This window comes from Mastomys coucha, unplaced genomic scaffold (assembly GCF_008632895.1).
Source record: "Mastomys coucha isolate ucsf_1 unplaced genomic scaffold, UCSF_Mcou_1 pScaffold23, whole genome shotgun sequence".
In the NCBI taxonomy this organism is placed as follows: Eukaryota; Metazoa; Chordata; class Mammalia; order Rodentia; family Muridae; genus Mastomys; species Mastomys coucha.
Window position 1 is genome coordinate 114,464,638 of NW_022196906.1, and position 17,500 is coordinate 114,482,137.

At 48.4% G+C, this 17,500-nt stretch overlaps 1 protein-coding gene and 1 pseudogene across 3 annotated transcripts in view; both read left to right on the top strand.

The window, feature by feature from the left end:
* Window positions 1–17,500, top strand: part of Myrip (myosin VIIA and Rab interacting protein) — a 194,785-nt gene that overhangs the window by 75,427 nt on the left and 101,858 nt on the right. The window lies entirely within an intron of this gene.
* The window catches only part of LOC116072541, an 8,874-nt pseudogene continuing 3,209 nt past the window's right edge, over window positions 11,836–17,500 (top strand).

The window sequence follows — 17,500 nt, forward strand, 5'->3', positions numbered from 1 at the left end:
AGCATGAGGAGTGTTAGGGAGGAGCATGAGGAGTGTTAGAGAGGAGTGTGAGGAGTGTTAGGGAGGAGCATGAGGAGAGTTAGAGAGGAGTGTGAGAAGTGTTAGGGAGGAGCGTGAGGAGTGTGAGGAGTGTTAGGGAGGAGGGTGAGGAGTGTTAGGGAGGACTGTGAAGAGTGTTAGGGAGGAGCATGAGGAGTGTTAGGGAGGACTGTGAAGAGTATTAGGGAGGAGTGTGAGGAGTGTTAGGGAGGACTGTGAAGAGTGTTAGGGAGGAGCGTGAGGAGTGTTAGGGAGGACTGTGAAGAGTGTTAGGGAGGAGCGTGAGGAGTGTTAGGGTGGAGCGTGAGGAGTGTTAGGGAGGACTGTGAAGAGTGTTAGGGAGGAGCGTGAGGAGTGTTAGGGTGGAGCGTGAGGAGTGTTAGGGAGGAGCGTGAGGAGTGTTAGGGAGGAGTGTGAGGAGTGTTAGGGAGGAGCATGAGGAGTGTTAGGAAGGAGTGTTAGGGAGGAGTGTGAGGAGTGTTAGGGAGGAGCATGAGGAATGTTAGGAAGGAGCGTGAGGAGTGTTAGGGAGGAGGGTGAGGAGTGTTAGGGAGGAGCATGAGGAGAGTGTTAGGGAGGAGCATGAGGAGTGTTAGGGAGGAGCATGAGGAGTGTTAGGGAGGAATGTTAGGGAGGAGTATGAGGGAGGAGTCCATAGCAAGGATGGCAAAATGGCCAGGGCCTTCAGAGCAGCTGCAGCTAATCACACTGAGAGCTGATGTTGTGGGAGAGAATGTGGGGGCGGAGGATACTCATCTGAACCACCTTCTTTTTCTTTCTTTCTTTCATATTTATTTATTTATTTGTTTATTTATTTATTTTTAGACAAGGTTTCATGGCTGGTCCAGAGCTCACAGAGATCCACCTGCCTCTGTGTCCCAAGTGCTGCGATTAAAAGTATGCACTAGCATGCCTACCCTGAGCCATCGTGTCTCGAACAGATGTGCCCCCAAGCACACAGCTGGGTCTCCTCTATCCTCTAAGACCTCGGCTTAATGAGTGTGCAGAGCGAGGAGGGCTCACTGTCGCTGGCCGTAACCTTGGGCCTCACTTCCAGGCATGACCCCTGTTAAAATGGAGGCCTGAGCTCTTTGGTAAGGCACAACTGAGAGGAAGTTAGTCTTGTGGATTGAAGACCTGGGTGAACTGTGCTGAGAGAGGGTGGAGCTTCCTGGAAGGAAGGAAGCCTGTGAACCCGGGCAGCTATGGTGGGGTGGGGGTGGGGGAGCAGCTTCCAGCCCAGTCTTCTTAAGTGAAGCCCCACCGGGCCTCCATCAAGCCCTCACCCCGGCGTGAGGATCCAGCTTCGCTTTTCTACCACGCCCTGTTCATTCATTGATTCCCGTGGAGCCTGTTACATGTGTGCCCAAGGTCTTAGGCAGGGCAGACGTTCTCAGAGGCCATGGGGATAACCACGGTTTGTTAGCACCCCAAAATTCCCAGGTTCCCATGCTAACTGGATCCCTGGGCGACAGTTCACTGGCTGTGGCTGTAGACTCCAGCATGACTGGCTTGACATATACCTTTGAATGGGGACCTGTGTGACATCTAATGTATTCATGAAATGAACAGTGTTCACCACTGTTGCATTGGGTCCACTAGTATATACCGGGTCACGTGACACCAGGGGTTCACTCTGAGTGAGTGCGGGTGTAATTCATGAGAGAGCATTGGGAGCTGAATAAATAAATCTTTCACTCGGTGACTCTGGACACGAGGCATCTACATCTCAGAGCGTGTGGCTACCGTCCCCCACCCCAGTCGGAGTTACTAGCCAGAATTAGGTGGTACTAGGGTCGTGCATCTTACAGTAAATACACCCTGTGTCTCTCACATCATAAAAATAGCTGTGGACGCTGCGTTCCGCACAGGCTGACAGCACCTTGCTGCTGTATGTTTGTGTGACATAAACAGTCTTACCAGAAATTTGGGATGAGCCTGGCCACCAGCAGAACTCCAACAGGGTCTCTTCATGGTGGTGGCGACGTTGATTCAAGCTAGACATAGTGGTGCTGGCCTGTTACCCTAACCCTTCGGAAGCTAAGTCAGGACAGTCACAAGTTCAAGGCCATCCTGGGCAACTTAGGGAGACTCCCCCACCGCCCCCCCATCCCCCCATCTCAAAATAAAAGGTCAAAAGGGAACTGGGAATATACTCAGTGGCAGAGTGCTCGCCTAGCCTATGCAAGGTCCTGGGTTCAATCCAGCGCTGGAAAACAAAGGAAGAAAGAGATCACAACATTGAATTTGAGCAGAGCGGTCTAATCTCTGGGTGGGTACCCCCACACTCCTGTTAAAGTCATTTCTGTAGGGAGCTGACTCGGCGGGTAAAGCGCCCATTACCAAAGCATAAAAAACCCAAGTTTAAATCTTCAGAAGAGACATAAAGGCCAGACAAGACTCTGCCGGTGCCCGCAAGCCCGGCACTCCCACGGAGAGCTGGCAGTTGAGACAGGAGGATCCCCAGAAGCCTGAGGACCAGCTATCCTCATGTACTCAGCAGTAAACAGTGAGGACCTGTCCCCTGTCTCAAACAAGGTGATGGATACCTGAGGCTGTCCGACCTCCATGTGCGTGCCGTGGCTCCTCCAGGCCCAGGCACTAGAACACACACAAGCAGATACTGGGGATGTAGAGGAGGGGAGATTTTTCAAAGATGCTTATTTAGAAGAAAGGCCCTCTACAATTTTTCTGCGCTTCACTCAACGTTCTATATTTTTGATGTGATCAGAATTGCCAGTCTTCCACGTCCCTCAGGTGTTCACCTTGTTTCTGCTCCTGGCATAGCATTTGAGGATGGAGAGTCCCACAACCTAGCATTTTAGAAATGGTGGGGAATAGGAATGAATGGTACAGGGTGAGAGCAGGCGCCTTGGCGAACTCATAGGTAGTGCTGACTTAGGAATGAAAACAGCAAATTCTGTAGCTGTGTGAGGCTGAACTCCAGTTTTTATTCCATTTAGTTATTCTCTCTCTGTGTGTCTGTCTCTCTCTCCCCCTGTGTGTCTCTCCCTTGGTGTGTGGTGTATGTGTATGTGTTTGTGTGCCACACCAAGCTTGTCAAGTTCATAAACAACCTGCAGGAGTCTGTTCTCCCTGTCTACCATGTGGGTCCTGGAGATCAAACCCCGGCCATCAGGCTGGCAGCAAGCTCCTTGTCCCCAGAGCCATCTTGCTGGCCCACTCAAGTTCTTTATATGTAAGCAAACTTTTATGAAGCATTCATCATAGTTTTTGTTTTTAATGAGTTTTCCTCCAAGGAGTCACAGTATTAGTTACGGCCTCAGCACCTGGCTTGCCGTTTTTAGTCAGATAGGAAGCCTCGCTCCTGCTTTCTGCTAGAGGTAGCAGGCATGGCTGATGGCATTTCCTGGATATTTATAAACGGCAAATACATTTGCGAGTGGTTATGTTTCCGATGGGCACAGCCACCACACACACTTTGTCACCTTCTGTCAGCATCGGCATGATACTTCAATAATGAAAACGTTTTAAAAGCTAGCAGTGAGGAAGGTGGTATGTTCGTTTACAGATCGATTTAAAGCCTTCAGAGAATTCCAGATACTGTAGTTCATGCTAAGGATGCTGCGGTGAGCGAAGCCATTCACACCCCAGTGGGAAGGCAGAGTTCAGTCAGATGATCACAGAAGTGGGGCTGGAGGGATGGCTCAGTGGTTGCAGCACTGGATGATCTTCCAGAGGACCTGGGTTCAATTCCCAGCATTCCCATGCGGTTCACAACCATCTGTAAGACCACTCCTTCACCCCTCAGCCGCCATCCCCCCACTCCAGGCTGGCAATGGTGAATGGAGGTTGCCAGGCCTTGGGATGGGGAATCCACTGCTTGATGGATGTAGACTTGAGTTTCATAAGATGAAGAGTTCTGAGTGTGAATCATGTGAATGATTGCACACTGTGGATGTATTTCACACCACTGAGCCAGGCCCTTAGAGTCGCTAATCTGGTAAATGACTGTCTTTGTAATATGGTAAATGGTGTATTTAACCAGAGTTGCCTTTTTAATCATGTTAGTGCTGGAGAGATGGCATGGCTGTTCTAAAGGACCTGGATTTATTCCCAGCCCCCATCATGGGTAGCTCAGAGCTGCCTGTAGGGCCAGGTCCAGGAGATCAGATGCCCTCCTCTAGTCATCATGGGTGGTACCTGCAAGCATGTATACATACATATATGTAAGCACACATACATACATGTATGCATACATGTGTACATTCATACAAATAAATAAATAAACTAAAATTTTTAAGACGATTGGGAGCTGGAGAGATGGCTCAGTGGTTAAGAGCCCTGGCTGCTCTTGCAGAGGACCCAGGTTCGATTCTCAGCACCTATGTGGTGGTTAAGACTTCTCTATAGCTATAGTTCCACCGAATCTGACTTCTGTGGTTGCTTTAAGCACAAGGTGCACAAACTATACATTCAGGCAAACCACTCATAAACGTAAAATGAAAATAAATATCTTTTTAAAATTTCAAAATCATTGTGCTGGTTTTTTTGTTTTGGTTTGGCTTTAGGTTTTTCGAGACAGGGTTTCTCTGTGTAGCCCTGGCTGTCCTGGAACTCACTCTGTAGTCCAGGCTGACCTCGACCTCAGAAATCCACCTGCCTCTGCCTCCCAAGTGCTGGGATTAAAGGCATGCGCCACCACCGCCCGGCTTGTGCTCAATAGTTATGCAAACTTGACACAGCTATCGTCATCTGAGAGGAAGGAGTCTCAGTTGAGAAATGCCCAAAGTCTGATTCTTCGTCACTGAGCTTCCTCCATTGGGTGACACCATGGAAGCCACTGCTCGTTACTAAGGTGGCTGGGTACTGGAGCGGAGGGGCCCTCCACCGAGGACTCCCATCCTTCTTTGGAGATGTTCTGAAGTGTTTACATGACCTGAACAAACCCACTAGATGTCAGACTCTGCCCAGCTCCTGAAGAGACTCCCTATCTGCCAGCTGTGACAAATTTCTCCCAGTTGTGGGGACTTCACTTGCAAGACACACAGCTAGGGGATGGTGTAGCATTGGAAGTTAGAATGTAGCATCTGTGTTTGTGGAGGTCCTACTATGTGTCCACCAGGATGGAGGCTTCTGCCACACAGTGGGAACTGGGGAAATAGACATGGACCCAGAACACTAGGCACAGAAATGAACCTCACACAATGTGGTATAAACTATAATGTGCCTCCATTCCCACGCCTATAAAATAGCAAAACATGTATCTTATTGATCCAGGAATAGCAGATGAACAGATCAGCGGATCATGGGTTGGATGGAATGGCAGTGTGGAAAGTGAGCCTAGTTTGTGGTGTTTATGCACAGCAAGAAGGGAGGACATGACTCTGGAGAGAGTGTGGGTGAATAAGTTTCCCCAAAGGAGCTTAGCAACATTGGTGTCCAAGAGCTCTGTAGGCTTTGGGGGGTCCCCCATCCTCTCCTAATCTCTGTCTACAGCAGCACCCATGTGTGTTGGCAGCCACATGCATAAGTACGTAGGCTGGCTCCCCTGGTATCGTTGACATTTTTTGTAAATGGAATTGCTGCTTTCATTAGCAAAGCAAATTGCTAAATGAACCACTTGCAAGCTACTGTGGGGCCTTATTTACAGATACCCATGGCCTCGACTGTGTTAAATAGCAGTCAGGGCGAGTCATTGGGCTGTGGCAGCAGAGGGCCTGCCAAGTCTCTGGAGAACCATACAAAATATTTTCAGGGCTAATTTAGTAATTTCAACACATAAAATATCGAGAAGGAAAAACTAGTAAATAGTGTTGATCTTTAGACTATTTTGAAGAGCAAGAAGTGCCTTTTCAAGGCTTGCATTTGTTATTGTGTGTACGTGTGTGAGGGGGATACAGATGTGTCGTGGCACATGTGTAGAGGTCAGAGGACGGCTTTATGAAGTCACTTCTCTCCTTCCACCATTACACAGATTCTGAGGGTTAATCCCAGGTCACCAGGCTGTGTAGCAAGTATCTTTACCTACCTGACCATTTTGCAGGACCAAGAATTATTTTTTAATGTATCCATCCTATGTCCAATCTCTGTTATTGTTGCCTCCCTCAGAACGCAACTAACCCTCATCTTCTGGTAAATAGAATCTTATTTAAAGGCTTTTTAAAGTTTTGTGTGTGTGTGTGTGTGTGTGTGTGTGTGTTTGCCTGCTTATATGCATGCGTACCAAACACATACAGTGCTTGCAGAATCCAGAAGATGGCGTTGGATCCCCTGGAACTGGAGTTACAGACAGTCCTAAGCCACATGCAGGAGCTAGGAATCAAGCCTGGGCCCTCACAAGGGCAGCCGGTGCTCTTAAGCACTGAGCCATCCCTCCAGCCCTAGAAATGGAATCTTGAAAGCATTTTCTGGGCTCTGAGGAGATGATATAGCATAATGCACAGACAGAAACTCCCCTTGCTGGGCTTATGCACCAGTACAATCTCACAGATCCACCTGTCATGACTTCAGAAGCCTCCGCCATCTAGATTTATATGGCTCTTGACATGTCACAGAAAGAACATAATCTATCATGATGTAAAATGGGTGTGGTATGTTTAACCAAAGATTAGAAGTGTTTCAGACCTACAGCTGCCATAGAAACATATTTCTGCAGAAATCCTTTAGAAATTATACTTTCATCGAAGCTTAAACAGTAACCAAATACCACGTTGAACATAACCCTGAAATACAGGCTTCTTGTATTTGACATGCTGAGCCTGGATTGCGTTTAATTCTTCGTGATTCAGTTCCCTCACCTTGGCAGCACCGGTGCAGGATATCAGGCACTAACTTTAACATCAAGTCAGCAAAGTAAGGGAGAGAAAGAAAGAAAAAAAAAGCCCAGAACAAAATGGAAGGAGACATTGCTTTCTTGCTCAAAGCTCTGTCTTTGGGACATTAGCGCATGTATCTGTATGTAGAGCTCTTGAGTGCAATCATGGAACTTGGTTAATCTTGCTTGTGGCTCAGTGACAAGTACTCTCCCCATTACAAATGATAATAATAATTTGTTGATAATTTGCTCTTGATACCTGTCTTGATGCCTACATTGTCTCAGCATCCCACTGAGGCTCTTGGTCTAGTCCACGTGCCTACTCAACACTCAACAGACAGCCAAGTGCCTCCCTCTGGCCTGTGGAAGGGTCTGTGTGAAGGTGAGGCTTACTGTCAATTTGATAAAATCTACTGCCCAGAGAGTCTCAGCGGGGGCGGGGGGTTGTATAGATCAGGATGGGCTGTGGGCATGCCTGGGAGGACTGGTCTTGATTACGTTAGTATGAGAAAACTGAGCCCACTGTGGGTGGAGCCATCCCCTGGGATTGGACCCTGGACTGTGTGGAGAAATCTGGCTGAGGGCTGGGCATGTGTGCCCTTCCACTCTCTGCTCTTGGCTGGAGATGCGTGGTCGGCTATCCCATCTTCCTTCCACCTGACTCTTGGGCTATCCCACTTCCTGCTGCCTGACTCCTGAGCCATCCCACCTTCCTGCCACCTGACTCTTGAGCTAGCCCACCTTCCTGCCAGATGTCTGAGCTATCCCACCTTCCTGACTCCTGAGCTATCCCACCTTCCTGCCACCTGACTCCTGAGCTAGCCCACCTTCCTGTCACCTGACTCCTGAGCTAGCCCACCTTCCTGCCACCTTGCTTTCCCTTCTGCAACTGAAAGCTGTGAGTGAAAATGGACCCTCTCTTCTCTGCCTTGATTTTGTCAGGATATTTTATCACAGCATCAGAAATGCATGAGGATGCAGGGACCATGACCCCTAGGGATTAGATTCCAGGGAAGAGACAGTTAGCAAGGGAACAAATTAATGGCACAGGACATCATTCGTGATAGAACATGTCCTTGCGAATGGCATTTATCTCAACACACCCATCTTTTCTTTTATTTTCATGTGTATTTTTTTCACGACTAAAAACAATTGAAGCAAGCCAGGCAGGGGTAACGCAAATCTTTAATCCCAGTACTTGGGAGGCAGAGGCAGGCGGATTTCTGAGTTCGAGGCCAGTCTGGTCTACAGAGTGAGTTCCAGGACAGCCAGGACTATGTGGAGAAACCCTGTCTCGAAAAAAAAAATTGAAGCAAATGTTGATGCTTTATAAAAGCCTTGTGAGCTCTCTTCTTGAGGGAGGTAGGGCCTGGGGAGATGGGTCGTGTGGTGACGGTGACGTGCTGAGTGCTTGCTTTGCCAGCATGACGACATGTGTTCAGTCACCAGAGCCTGTGTGTAAACATGGGGTGTGGTGGTGCATGTTTGTAATGTTGGTTCTGGGGAATCAGAAACAGTCAGATACCTGTGCTCAGGGCTGGCCAGCCTAGCCTTCATGGTTAGTTCTAGGTCATGGAGAGGCCCTGCCTCAAAAACAAATCAAAGGATGGAGGGTGTGCTTGTCCTCTGACCTCCCTCTGCATGCACACACACACACACACACACACACACACATGCGTATGCACACCCACACATGCACGAGAGCGTGAATATGCACATATACACACACATGTAAACACACATACATACACACACATATGTATGCGCACATATAGGCACACGTGCATACACACATGCATGCACACACACATGAGCATGCACACACGCATGTGTACATACATGCATGTATATACACATGCATGCACACATACAGGCACACACACACACACATACATGCACACAATCTCTTCCGGTTAGTGTATCTCTTCCGCAGATGTAGAGATGACATCATCACTACCCTGAGCCACAGAACAAGCTGATTCTGGGGAGAAGCCAGAGCCATCCTAAGCAGACCAGAGACGAGGGAAGACTCGCCCACATCAGGTGTGTGCGAAGGAAAGCTTCAGACAGGCAGCTGCTCAGGGTGCTGTGTAACGGGCAGCTCTGCACCGAGCCCCATCAGTCCTTGCTGATCCAGGGTGGGAACTGTATCAGCTGATCCAGGGTGGTTAGGAGGCTCCTGAGAGCTGGGGCCGACCTGGAGCTGTCCCGACTCTCCATTGACACCTGATGGCAGATTCTTGTACTTGTGTCTTTTCCTTAGTTTTCCCTCTTCCATTCTTTATGAGAATATTACCAATCACTGCTTGTTCTCTCTCTCTAAGTCTCTTCTTCCCTCACCCCTCCCTCTCTCTGTCTTTTCCTCTCTCTCTTCCTCTTTCTTTCTCTCATTCTGTTTCCCTCCTCATCTCCTTCCCCCAAGACTATAGAGGTGGAAAAGACCCAGGTGTGCAGTCTAATCTGATTCACGTCAGCGTCCTCCCTGGTCAGCATGCTCCTCCCTGGATCTTAGTTGATTCTGGGCCATACCCAGCTTCTGCCATCCAGGGTGCCCACGTCCCAGTGGCTGGCATTGGCTAGTGGTGCGGTACGACTGAGTCTACCTCTGGTAAAATTCCGTGATGGAGATGGCACCACCCCCTGCAGTGGCTTCCCATAGACATGACTGGCAAATACTGGTCCACAAAAGATTTTCCTCCCCTTCTGTATTTTTGTTTTTTGTTTTGAGACAGGATTTCATGTGACCCAGGATGGCCTCAAACTCAATATCTAGCTGAAGTTGACTTAGAACTTCAGATTGCCCTCCCTCCATTTCCAGAATGGAATGACATGGGATGTGCCATCACACTAGGTTTATGTGGTGCTGAGGAGTAAACCCTGGGCTTTAATCAAGCCACGTCAACCCTCTGTCGCCTGAGCTGCATTCCAAGCCCCTGTCCTTGCTTCTTTTTATTTTAAAAGATTCATTTATTTTTATCTATACGTTGTAGCTGTCCTCAGACACACACACCAGAAGAGTGCATTGGATTCCATTACAGGTGGTTGTGAGCCACCACGTGGTTGCTAGGATTTGACCTTCAGAAGAGCAGTCAATGCTCTTAACTGCTGAGCTATCTCTCCAGCTCCTGTCCTTGCTTCCTAAAGCAGCTCTGGTCCCATGGCCAGGGCAAGCTCTGGGCTCCACATGAGCTCAGTGTGGTGTGAACTCCCACAGTGTGGTGCAAACTCCCACAGTGTGGTGCGAACTCACTCCCACAGTGTGGTGTGAACTCCCACAGTGTGGTGTGAACTCACTCCCACAGTGTGGTGTGAACTCACTCCCACAGTGTGGTGTGAACTCCCACGGTGTAGTGTGAACTCACTCCCACAGTGTGGTGCGAACTCCCACAGTGTAGTGTGAACTTACTCCCACAGTGTGGTGTGAACTCACTCCCACAGTGTGGTGTGAATTTCCACTGAGCTTTGCTGAGGTTTGCCCCTTCTCCTTTCTCTCTCTTCCTTTACACCCTACCCCCCACCACCACCCCTTGATCTTCAGTCTCTTTTTTGTTTTTGGATAAATGCATACAGATATACAATGTGTTTCATAGTAACCACCCTACAGCCCTCTCTCAACTCCTCTCAGAACGCCCTACAACCTTCTCCCAATTTCATGTCCTCTTCTCTCTTGTTAGAGTTTCTGTAACCCACTGAGTTCAATGAGCGCTGCCCCCACACAGGTTTGGGGTCACCCCCGGGACAGCCTCCCAGCCATCCAGCAAGGAACAGGGAAAACTTAATTCCAACCCCAACTGGGCACAGACGGCCAGCTCAGAACTGTTCAGCTCTGCTGTTGTGTAGAGGGTCATGCTGGTGTCTCTAGGAATTGTCCTCAGCAATGTGACACTTATTCCTAGTCCCTGCCTGCCCTCTGTCTTCTGTGCTGGCTTGTCCAAGCCCCTGCCCTGTGATCCTCTCTCTAACACAAGAAAACATCCTCGCTAAAGAAAACTGAATATCCTACCCCCTCAGTAGCCCTTAGCAGCCAGTAGCCCCTCACCACCTCACCCCTTTTGAGACTGCTCTTAAAATACACCACACCCACGGGAGTGCCACCCAAGCTCCACTGATTGGGCCTCTGATTCTTCAACTATCAAGTGCAGGTAGCACACCACACTGTGCAAGATTATTCCGAGGCTGGGTAAAGATGTCCTGTCTGGAAGGCTTTGAGCACAGACACCCAAAGGCTGAGAGAATTAATTGTTACCATGATGTTGGGCAGAATCGATGACTGATGAAATGAAATGGCAGCAAACGGAAATTTTACTGAAAGGTTTCAATGTCCTTGTTATTTACTGTGGTTGTTCTGGTCATCGTGGTAATAAGTTCATTCCCTTTGCTAAAGGCGACACCTTCCAGCTCCCAAGTACGCGGCTGCCCTCTAGTGGTCTCTGAGCAGATGTCAACTGAAAAAAATCGGGTTTTAAAACTCATGTTTTGCATGTTCCTATGTCCATGTTCATGCGTGTGGATGCAGCATGTCACGACATCATGTAAAGGTCACAGAACAACCTCATGTGTCAGGCCATGCCTTCTACCTTGCTTGAGACTGGATCTCTTCCTGACCATTGTAAATGCCACGCTAGCTGGCTCACAAACTTCCAGGGGACTCGACCATCTCCCTTTAAGAGCTCTGGGACTACAGATGCACACCACCATATCTGGCTTACATGGCATCTGGGGGCCTGAACTCAGGTCCTTACACTAGTTCAGCAAGCGCTGTACCAACTGAGCCAGCCTGGAGAATAAAGTCTTTCAGAAGATGGCAAACTGTGACAACACTGGTGTTCCCTGGGGATAAATTACACACCCAGCGGTCACTCTGACTGCTCCAGCATTCATGTTTACATACGCACACACTTCCGAGTGTTGGCAGGACTCAAGGTGTCTACCATGGGAGCCAGAGCAGGTCAGTGTGTGCCCCCTGAGAGCAGAACCGCTGGGGTTTGTGTGTGGGAGAGGTCGATTTGTCTTACGGAATGTGCTTAGGTGATGGTGCCAACTGGCTGATCCAGGCTTCAGGGTGAGTGGAGGTTGGAGACCCAGGAAGAGTCGCTGGTTCAAGGCTGGAGGTGGTGTGGTCTGCCAGCCTTCTTTCTGCTTCTCTGGTGAGTGTGGGTGAGACCTAGCCACATTATAGGGAGTAACTGATTTAAGTCAAAGTCTACAAATTTAAATATAAATTTTTTTAACTCTGTATGTGAATGAGTGTATGTGTTAGTGCATATCTGTGTCTATGTGTCAGTGTGTATGTCTGGGTCTGTGTATGAGTGTCCATGTGTGATCTGTGTATGTGTGTTTGTATCTTGTGTCTGTGCATGCATCTGTGTCTTTGTGTCTGTGTGTGTGTATACGCTTTGTGTGTGTGCATGTGTGTGTGTGTGTGTGCCTGTGTGTGTATGTGCCTCTGTGCGCGTGTGCCTCTGTGTGTGTGTGCATGTGTGTGTGCCTGTGTGTGTGCCTGTGTGTATGTGTATGTGCCTCTGTGTGCATGTATCTGTGTGTGTGTGTGTGCCTGTGCCTGTGTGTGTGTGTGCGCGCGCACGCGCGCACATGTGTGGGGGTGTGCCTGGTTGATGTAGGCGCCCTTGGGGCCAGAGACATCTGCTCCCCTGGTCACAGGTAGTTGTGAGTGCCTGATGTGGATGCTGGGAATCAAGGCCTCTGGAGGAGTGGGGCATACCCCTACCTACTGAGCTGTCTGTTCTAGCCCTCTGGATATTAACTTTATCTTAAAAATACCTAGACAGCAATATCTAGATATTTAAACCAAATATTTAACTTTTGCCAAATAGATACATAAAATTAACTTAGGCTTTCTGAAAATACATTTTGGATTATTTGGCGTTCTTCTGCAAACATCATCATTGCCCCCTGAGCAGGGTCTTCATGCTCCATTGTACTCGCCTCTCATGGCCCTGTCTTTTTTTGCCTCTGATCTGCTCCACGCTTAGGATATGTCAGGCTTGAGGCATCAGCTCCATGGATATCTGTTTCATAATGAGCCACATAAATCATGTAGCATCCATTTATGAGCACAACAGACATTTTAACAAGCTATGAATCTATTTGATCAATATGAATGTTAAAGTAATGGATAAGTTTAGTTTTAGATTCAGAATATACTTTATTATATTTTAAAAATAAAACCTAATAGTGCTTCAAGTTGCTGCTCTTTTTCATTCCCAAGTGGTCTTCAGTGTACACAGCAGACCACATCTGTGCATCTGCACTAGGGTCCACTGACCACATCTGTGCATCTGCACTAGGGTCCACTGACCACATCTGTGCATCTGTACTAGGGTCCACTTCCTCTCTGGACAAGCCAGGAAAGGCAGCCTGAAGAGGAGGGCATGCTGCTGTCCCCTTCAGCCTCCAGGAAGCAATCAGGGCGCTGACAGATCTATAAGACTGCAACTCCGCACTTGAACATCAGGTCCTGGGAAGATGTTCTGTCTGATTGCTCGTCCTGCACACATGTGAATACCTCTTTTCCTGTTTTACTTTTGAGACTTCTTGACACCAGTAGAACTTTTACTGACAAAAGAGACCTGGGGAACTTTGGACATTTTCCAAAATCCATTGAATCAGGCAGATTTTGTAGGAAAAAATATCAAGTATATAAAAGAAATAATGATTCGCTTGATTTTTTTTTTCTTTGCTGAATGTAAGCAACTGTTGGACAAGTAGCTGGCTCCCTCTAGGAATTCCTCTTAATCTGGGCATGTCTAATGCGGCTGGTCGTATCTTGTGGGCTCTCAGAGCAACAGTTAATTTGCATTTTAATTTAGACTAAAGTGTGAATGTTTAATATGCAATCTTTCTCCCCCTCCTCTATTTGGCAGAAGGAATAACTGTTCATTCATCTTTTGCTAATGGATGCCCTTCTGTTTCCATCTAGCTCCTGAGCCTTTCCATAGCAGAGGTTAAAAAAAAAAAAGCAAGGCTGGGGTAAGCTGCTCATGCATGTGGGGAAACTTTTCACACTTGTGAGAACATCAAACTAGAACCCCCCACACCTGTGTGTACACATGTGTACACACATGTGTGCTTCTGTGCATGTAAAGGTCAGAGAGCGACATTGAGTGTCCTATCTGCCATTCCCCATCTCTCCTTGTGGTCACCTGGTGCTGGGCTCAACTTTATTCCCCATCCACAGGACAGTCTCTTTTGCAAATGAATCCTATCCATGGGAGATGTCGGCAGATCTCGACCTCCTGTTTCTATATGCAGAGGTTCCAAGCCCCCTGTGTTCTCGACTGTGTCTGTCAGCATATCACTAAGGCCCATATGACCATTTCTGCTCCTGCTGACATGTTCCTGGTCGAGCTTTAGCCGGGAATTGTCTCTGTCTTCCTCCTCTGCCTTAGTTTGAGTTCTATTGCTGCAATGAGACGCTGCGATCCCACCATCTCTTATAAAGAAAACATTTAATCAGGGCTGGCTTACAGTTTCCAAGGTTTCTGGTGCTGGAGGAGCAGAGAGCTCTATGTCTTGATCCACAGGCAGCGTGGTGAGACCGTGTGCCACACTGGGTGGAGCTTGAGCATAGGAGTATTGCTTTTTTTTTACCTCTGCTAAGGAAAGGCTCAGGAGCTAGATGGAAACAGAAGGGCGTCCATTAGCAAAAGATGAATGAACAGTTATTCCTTCTGCCAAACAGAGGAGGGGAAGAAAGATTGCATATTAAACATTCACACTTTAGTCAAAACCCACTCCCACGGTGACGTACTTCCTCTAACAAGGCCACACCTTCTGATGGTGTTACTCCCTATGGGCCAAGCATGCAAACACATGAATCTGTGGGGGCCATTCCTATTCAAACTACCTTATCCTCCACATTGTTGTATTGATACAAAAATCTGAAGCCACCACGTCTATAGTCAGTGTATCTAGTGTTGTAGATGGCATCCAACACCCTCTTCTGGCCTCTGTTGGTACCTCCCATGTGAGCTCACAGATGCACACACACACACACACACACACACACACACACACACACAATTAAAACAAAAATACATTTCTCAAAAAACACTCTCTCTATTTTTATCTTTGTCACCCTGGTCTTGATGACCTCAAGGCTCTGTAAAAGCAGAAGGACTTGGGCAGCATCTCTCTCCTCTGATCCAGCTTCCTCTTCATTCTCTTGGGATCTCTTTTTGACACCCTTTTCTGAGGGTCTCACTGTCTGCCACCACCCAGTGACTTCTGAACACTTCACTCCGGCAAGGCAGGCATGGAGGCCTTGAAGATCAATCGCCAGCTTCCTCCCTCCCCCACCCCCGCCCCCGCCCCCGCCCAGGTTCATCCCTTCTCACACACCGTACATTCCACGATGTGTCTGGACTTTTGCAAGAGGTGACTTCTCCATCCACAGTGCCTTCCCACACGTGTTGATAGCTCTAGTACATCCTTCCAAAGCCAGTGTGGGCACCCCTGCTTCTGTGTGCTGTACACCACCCAGACCTGCTCCTGCCACCTGCCACCTTACACTCCTGGCTGTAGCGCCTCCACCCTTCTCTCTGCAGTGGGGACAGTTCGCTTTATGTCCCCAATACCTGGCAGGAAAACATTAGACACTAAATGGGTGAGTGAAGGGTCCGACAATAAAGGAACCGATTTTGTCTTTCTCTTTTGTCCCCATGTGAAATGAGCAAGCTACCCGAACCATTGCCGTTCAGGTGAACTGAAAATGCACATTTTGATAAGAAAAACTTCATGTACTCAACTTAAAGAACACATCCATTAGCACCTTCCAAGGCAGAGGGTGTGGCATGCACGTTGCACTGGCATCTTTTAAAATTATCTCCTTGTGTTTTTGTATTTGAACCAGTGTGTTTAACACTAACTTATGCTTATGTTGTTACTCCACATTCAGCAGAAACTATTTAAATTACTCATTGGAACTCATCCTAAAAGCACTTTGTGTCTCATTGTTTACAGTCACGTACCACATAACATTTCAGTGGGTAACAGGCCACACATACAGCCCATACATTACAATGGAGCCAAGGCATCCCCACAGCCTGGTGACATCATAGTCCTCACAAGGAGAGTTCCATTAGGAAGTCGTGAGGTTTCCCTCCAGCTCAGACCCTCTGGAGCCATCGCAGAGGTGGTAGAGACAGATACAAAAAGTTACTAGTGAATCAGAGCACCAGAAGTGTGAAGCGAATGGGCCTGCTTTGGGCCCCTGTGGTTTTCTTGACTTGTAATTCTGATATTTGTGAGTGGTGCTGGGGATTGGTCTCATGGCTGACTCTCCAGCATTAGCTGCTTGCGCACATCATGTGCCCATGTGAGCTAGCTGCACATGATAAAGGGACCCCCAGCCCTGGCCCAGGTCCCCTCGCCATCCACATACAGAATGGCCCTGTGAGCCCATCCTCTAGAGAGCACTGTGGAAAGTGGCTGAGCCCTCTTTTCTCTACTGCAGATGGTTCTGAGGGCGTTGTGCTTTGTTGATGCCTCTCACCTACAGGTGACCTCTGTTCCCCGTTATAAAGGACGTGAAGGAGGAAAGGAGAATTAAAGAAACATAATACTGTAGGGTGTTTAATGGGTTTTTAAAAGGTTTATTTATGTTTATGAGTGTTTTGCGTACATGGACAGGGTGTCAACTACCCCAGAACTAGAGTCACAGATTGCTATGAACCACCATGTGGGTGCTGATAATTAAAGCTGGGTCCTCTGCAAATGCAGCCAGTGCTCTTAACCACTGAGTCTTCTCTCCAGACCCCACCCCCGTAGGATATTTTTTAAGTGTTTTACAGGGACTAGGGATATGGTTCAAGGGGTAAAATACTTGCAGTGTAAGCACGAGGCCCGGACCCTCAGCACACACATAAGACGACGTATGGTAACCCGTGCCAGTCATCTCAGGCTGGAGACAGAGACAAGAGGATCCTAGGGCTCACTTGCCTTGTAGTGCAGCTGAGCAGTGAATTCTGGGTCCCTGAAGGCACCAGGGAGAGCAATGAAGCTCGATACCCAGTGTCGACTCACACATGTATACACCACACACACAAATGTAAGTTAAGTAGCCAACCAACCACTGTGCAGGTTTCTCTACAGCTCCCTCCATGAACTTAGATCTCGGGAAGGTGTCTGCTGCGAACAGGCTGTGGAGGATGGGCAGCACAGGGCTGCTCACCAAGCAGCCACCCCTCGTGCTGTCTCCTCACGCCGACAGGCTCCCCCTCCCACAGATGACTCAGATGTGACTCTGATTAGGTGGGAGTTCACATTCGATGGCAGTGCATGATGCAGCAGATGTCAGGAGTGTACTGGAGCAACACTTTGAGGTGGACATTGGTGCCCTCCTCAGTGGGAGAAGAGAATGGAGCCCTGCACATCTCTGTTTTGTTTACTGTCATCTGTAGAGTGATGTACAGCTCTGTCCCTCCTGGGAGAGGGAAGTTTTGTTGTTGCTGCTGCTGCTCAAGGTCGGAGCTACGGCAATAATCCCACAACAGGGGGACATCCCTCTAGGACAGAAACATCTCTATCTATAGCTGCCTCCTGATGCAGGTTTGGACCAGCTCTGCAGTGTGTGCCTGTGTGTGTGTGCCTGTGTCTGTGTGTGTGTGTGTCTGTGTGTGTGTGTGTGCCTGTGTCTGTATGTGTCTGTAGGTCTGTGTGTGT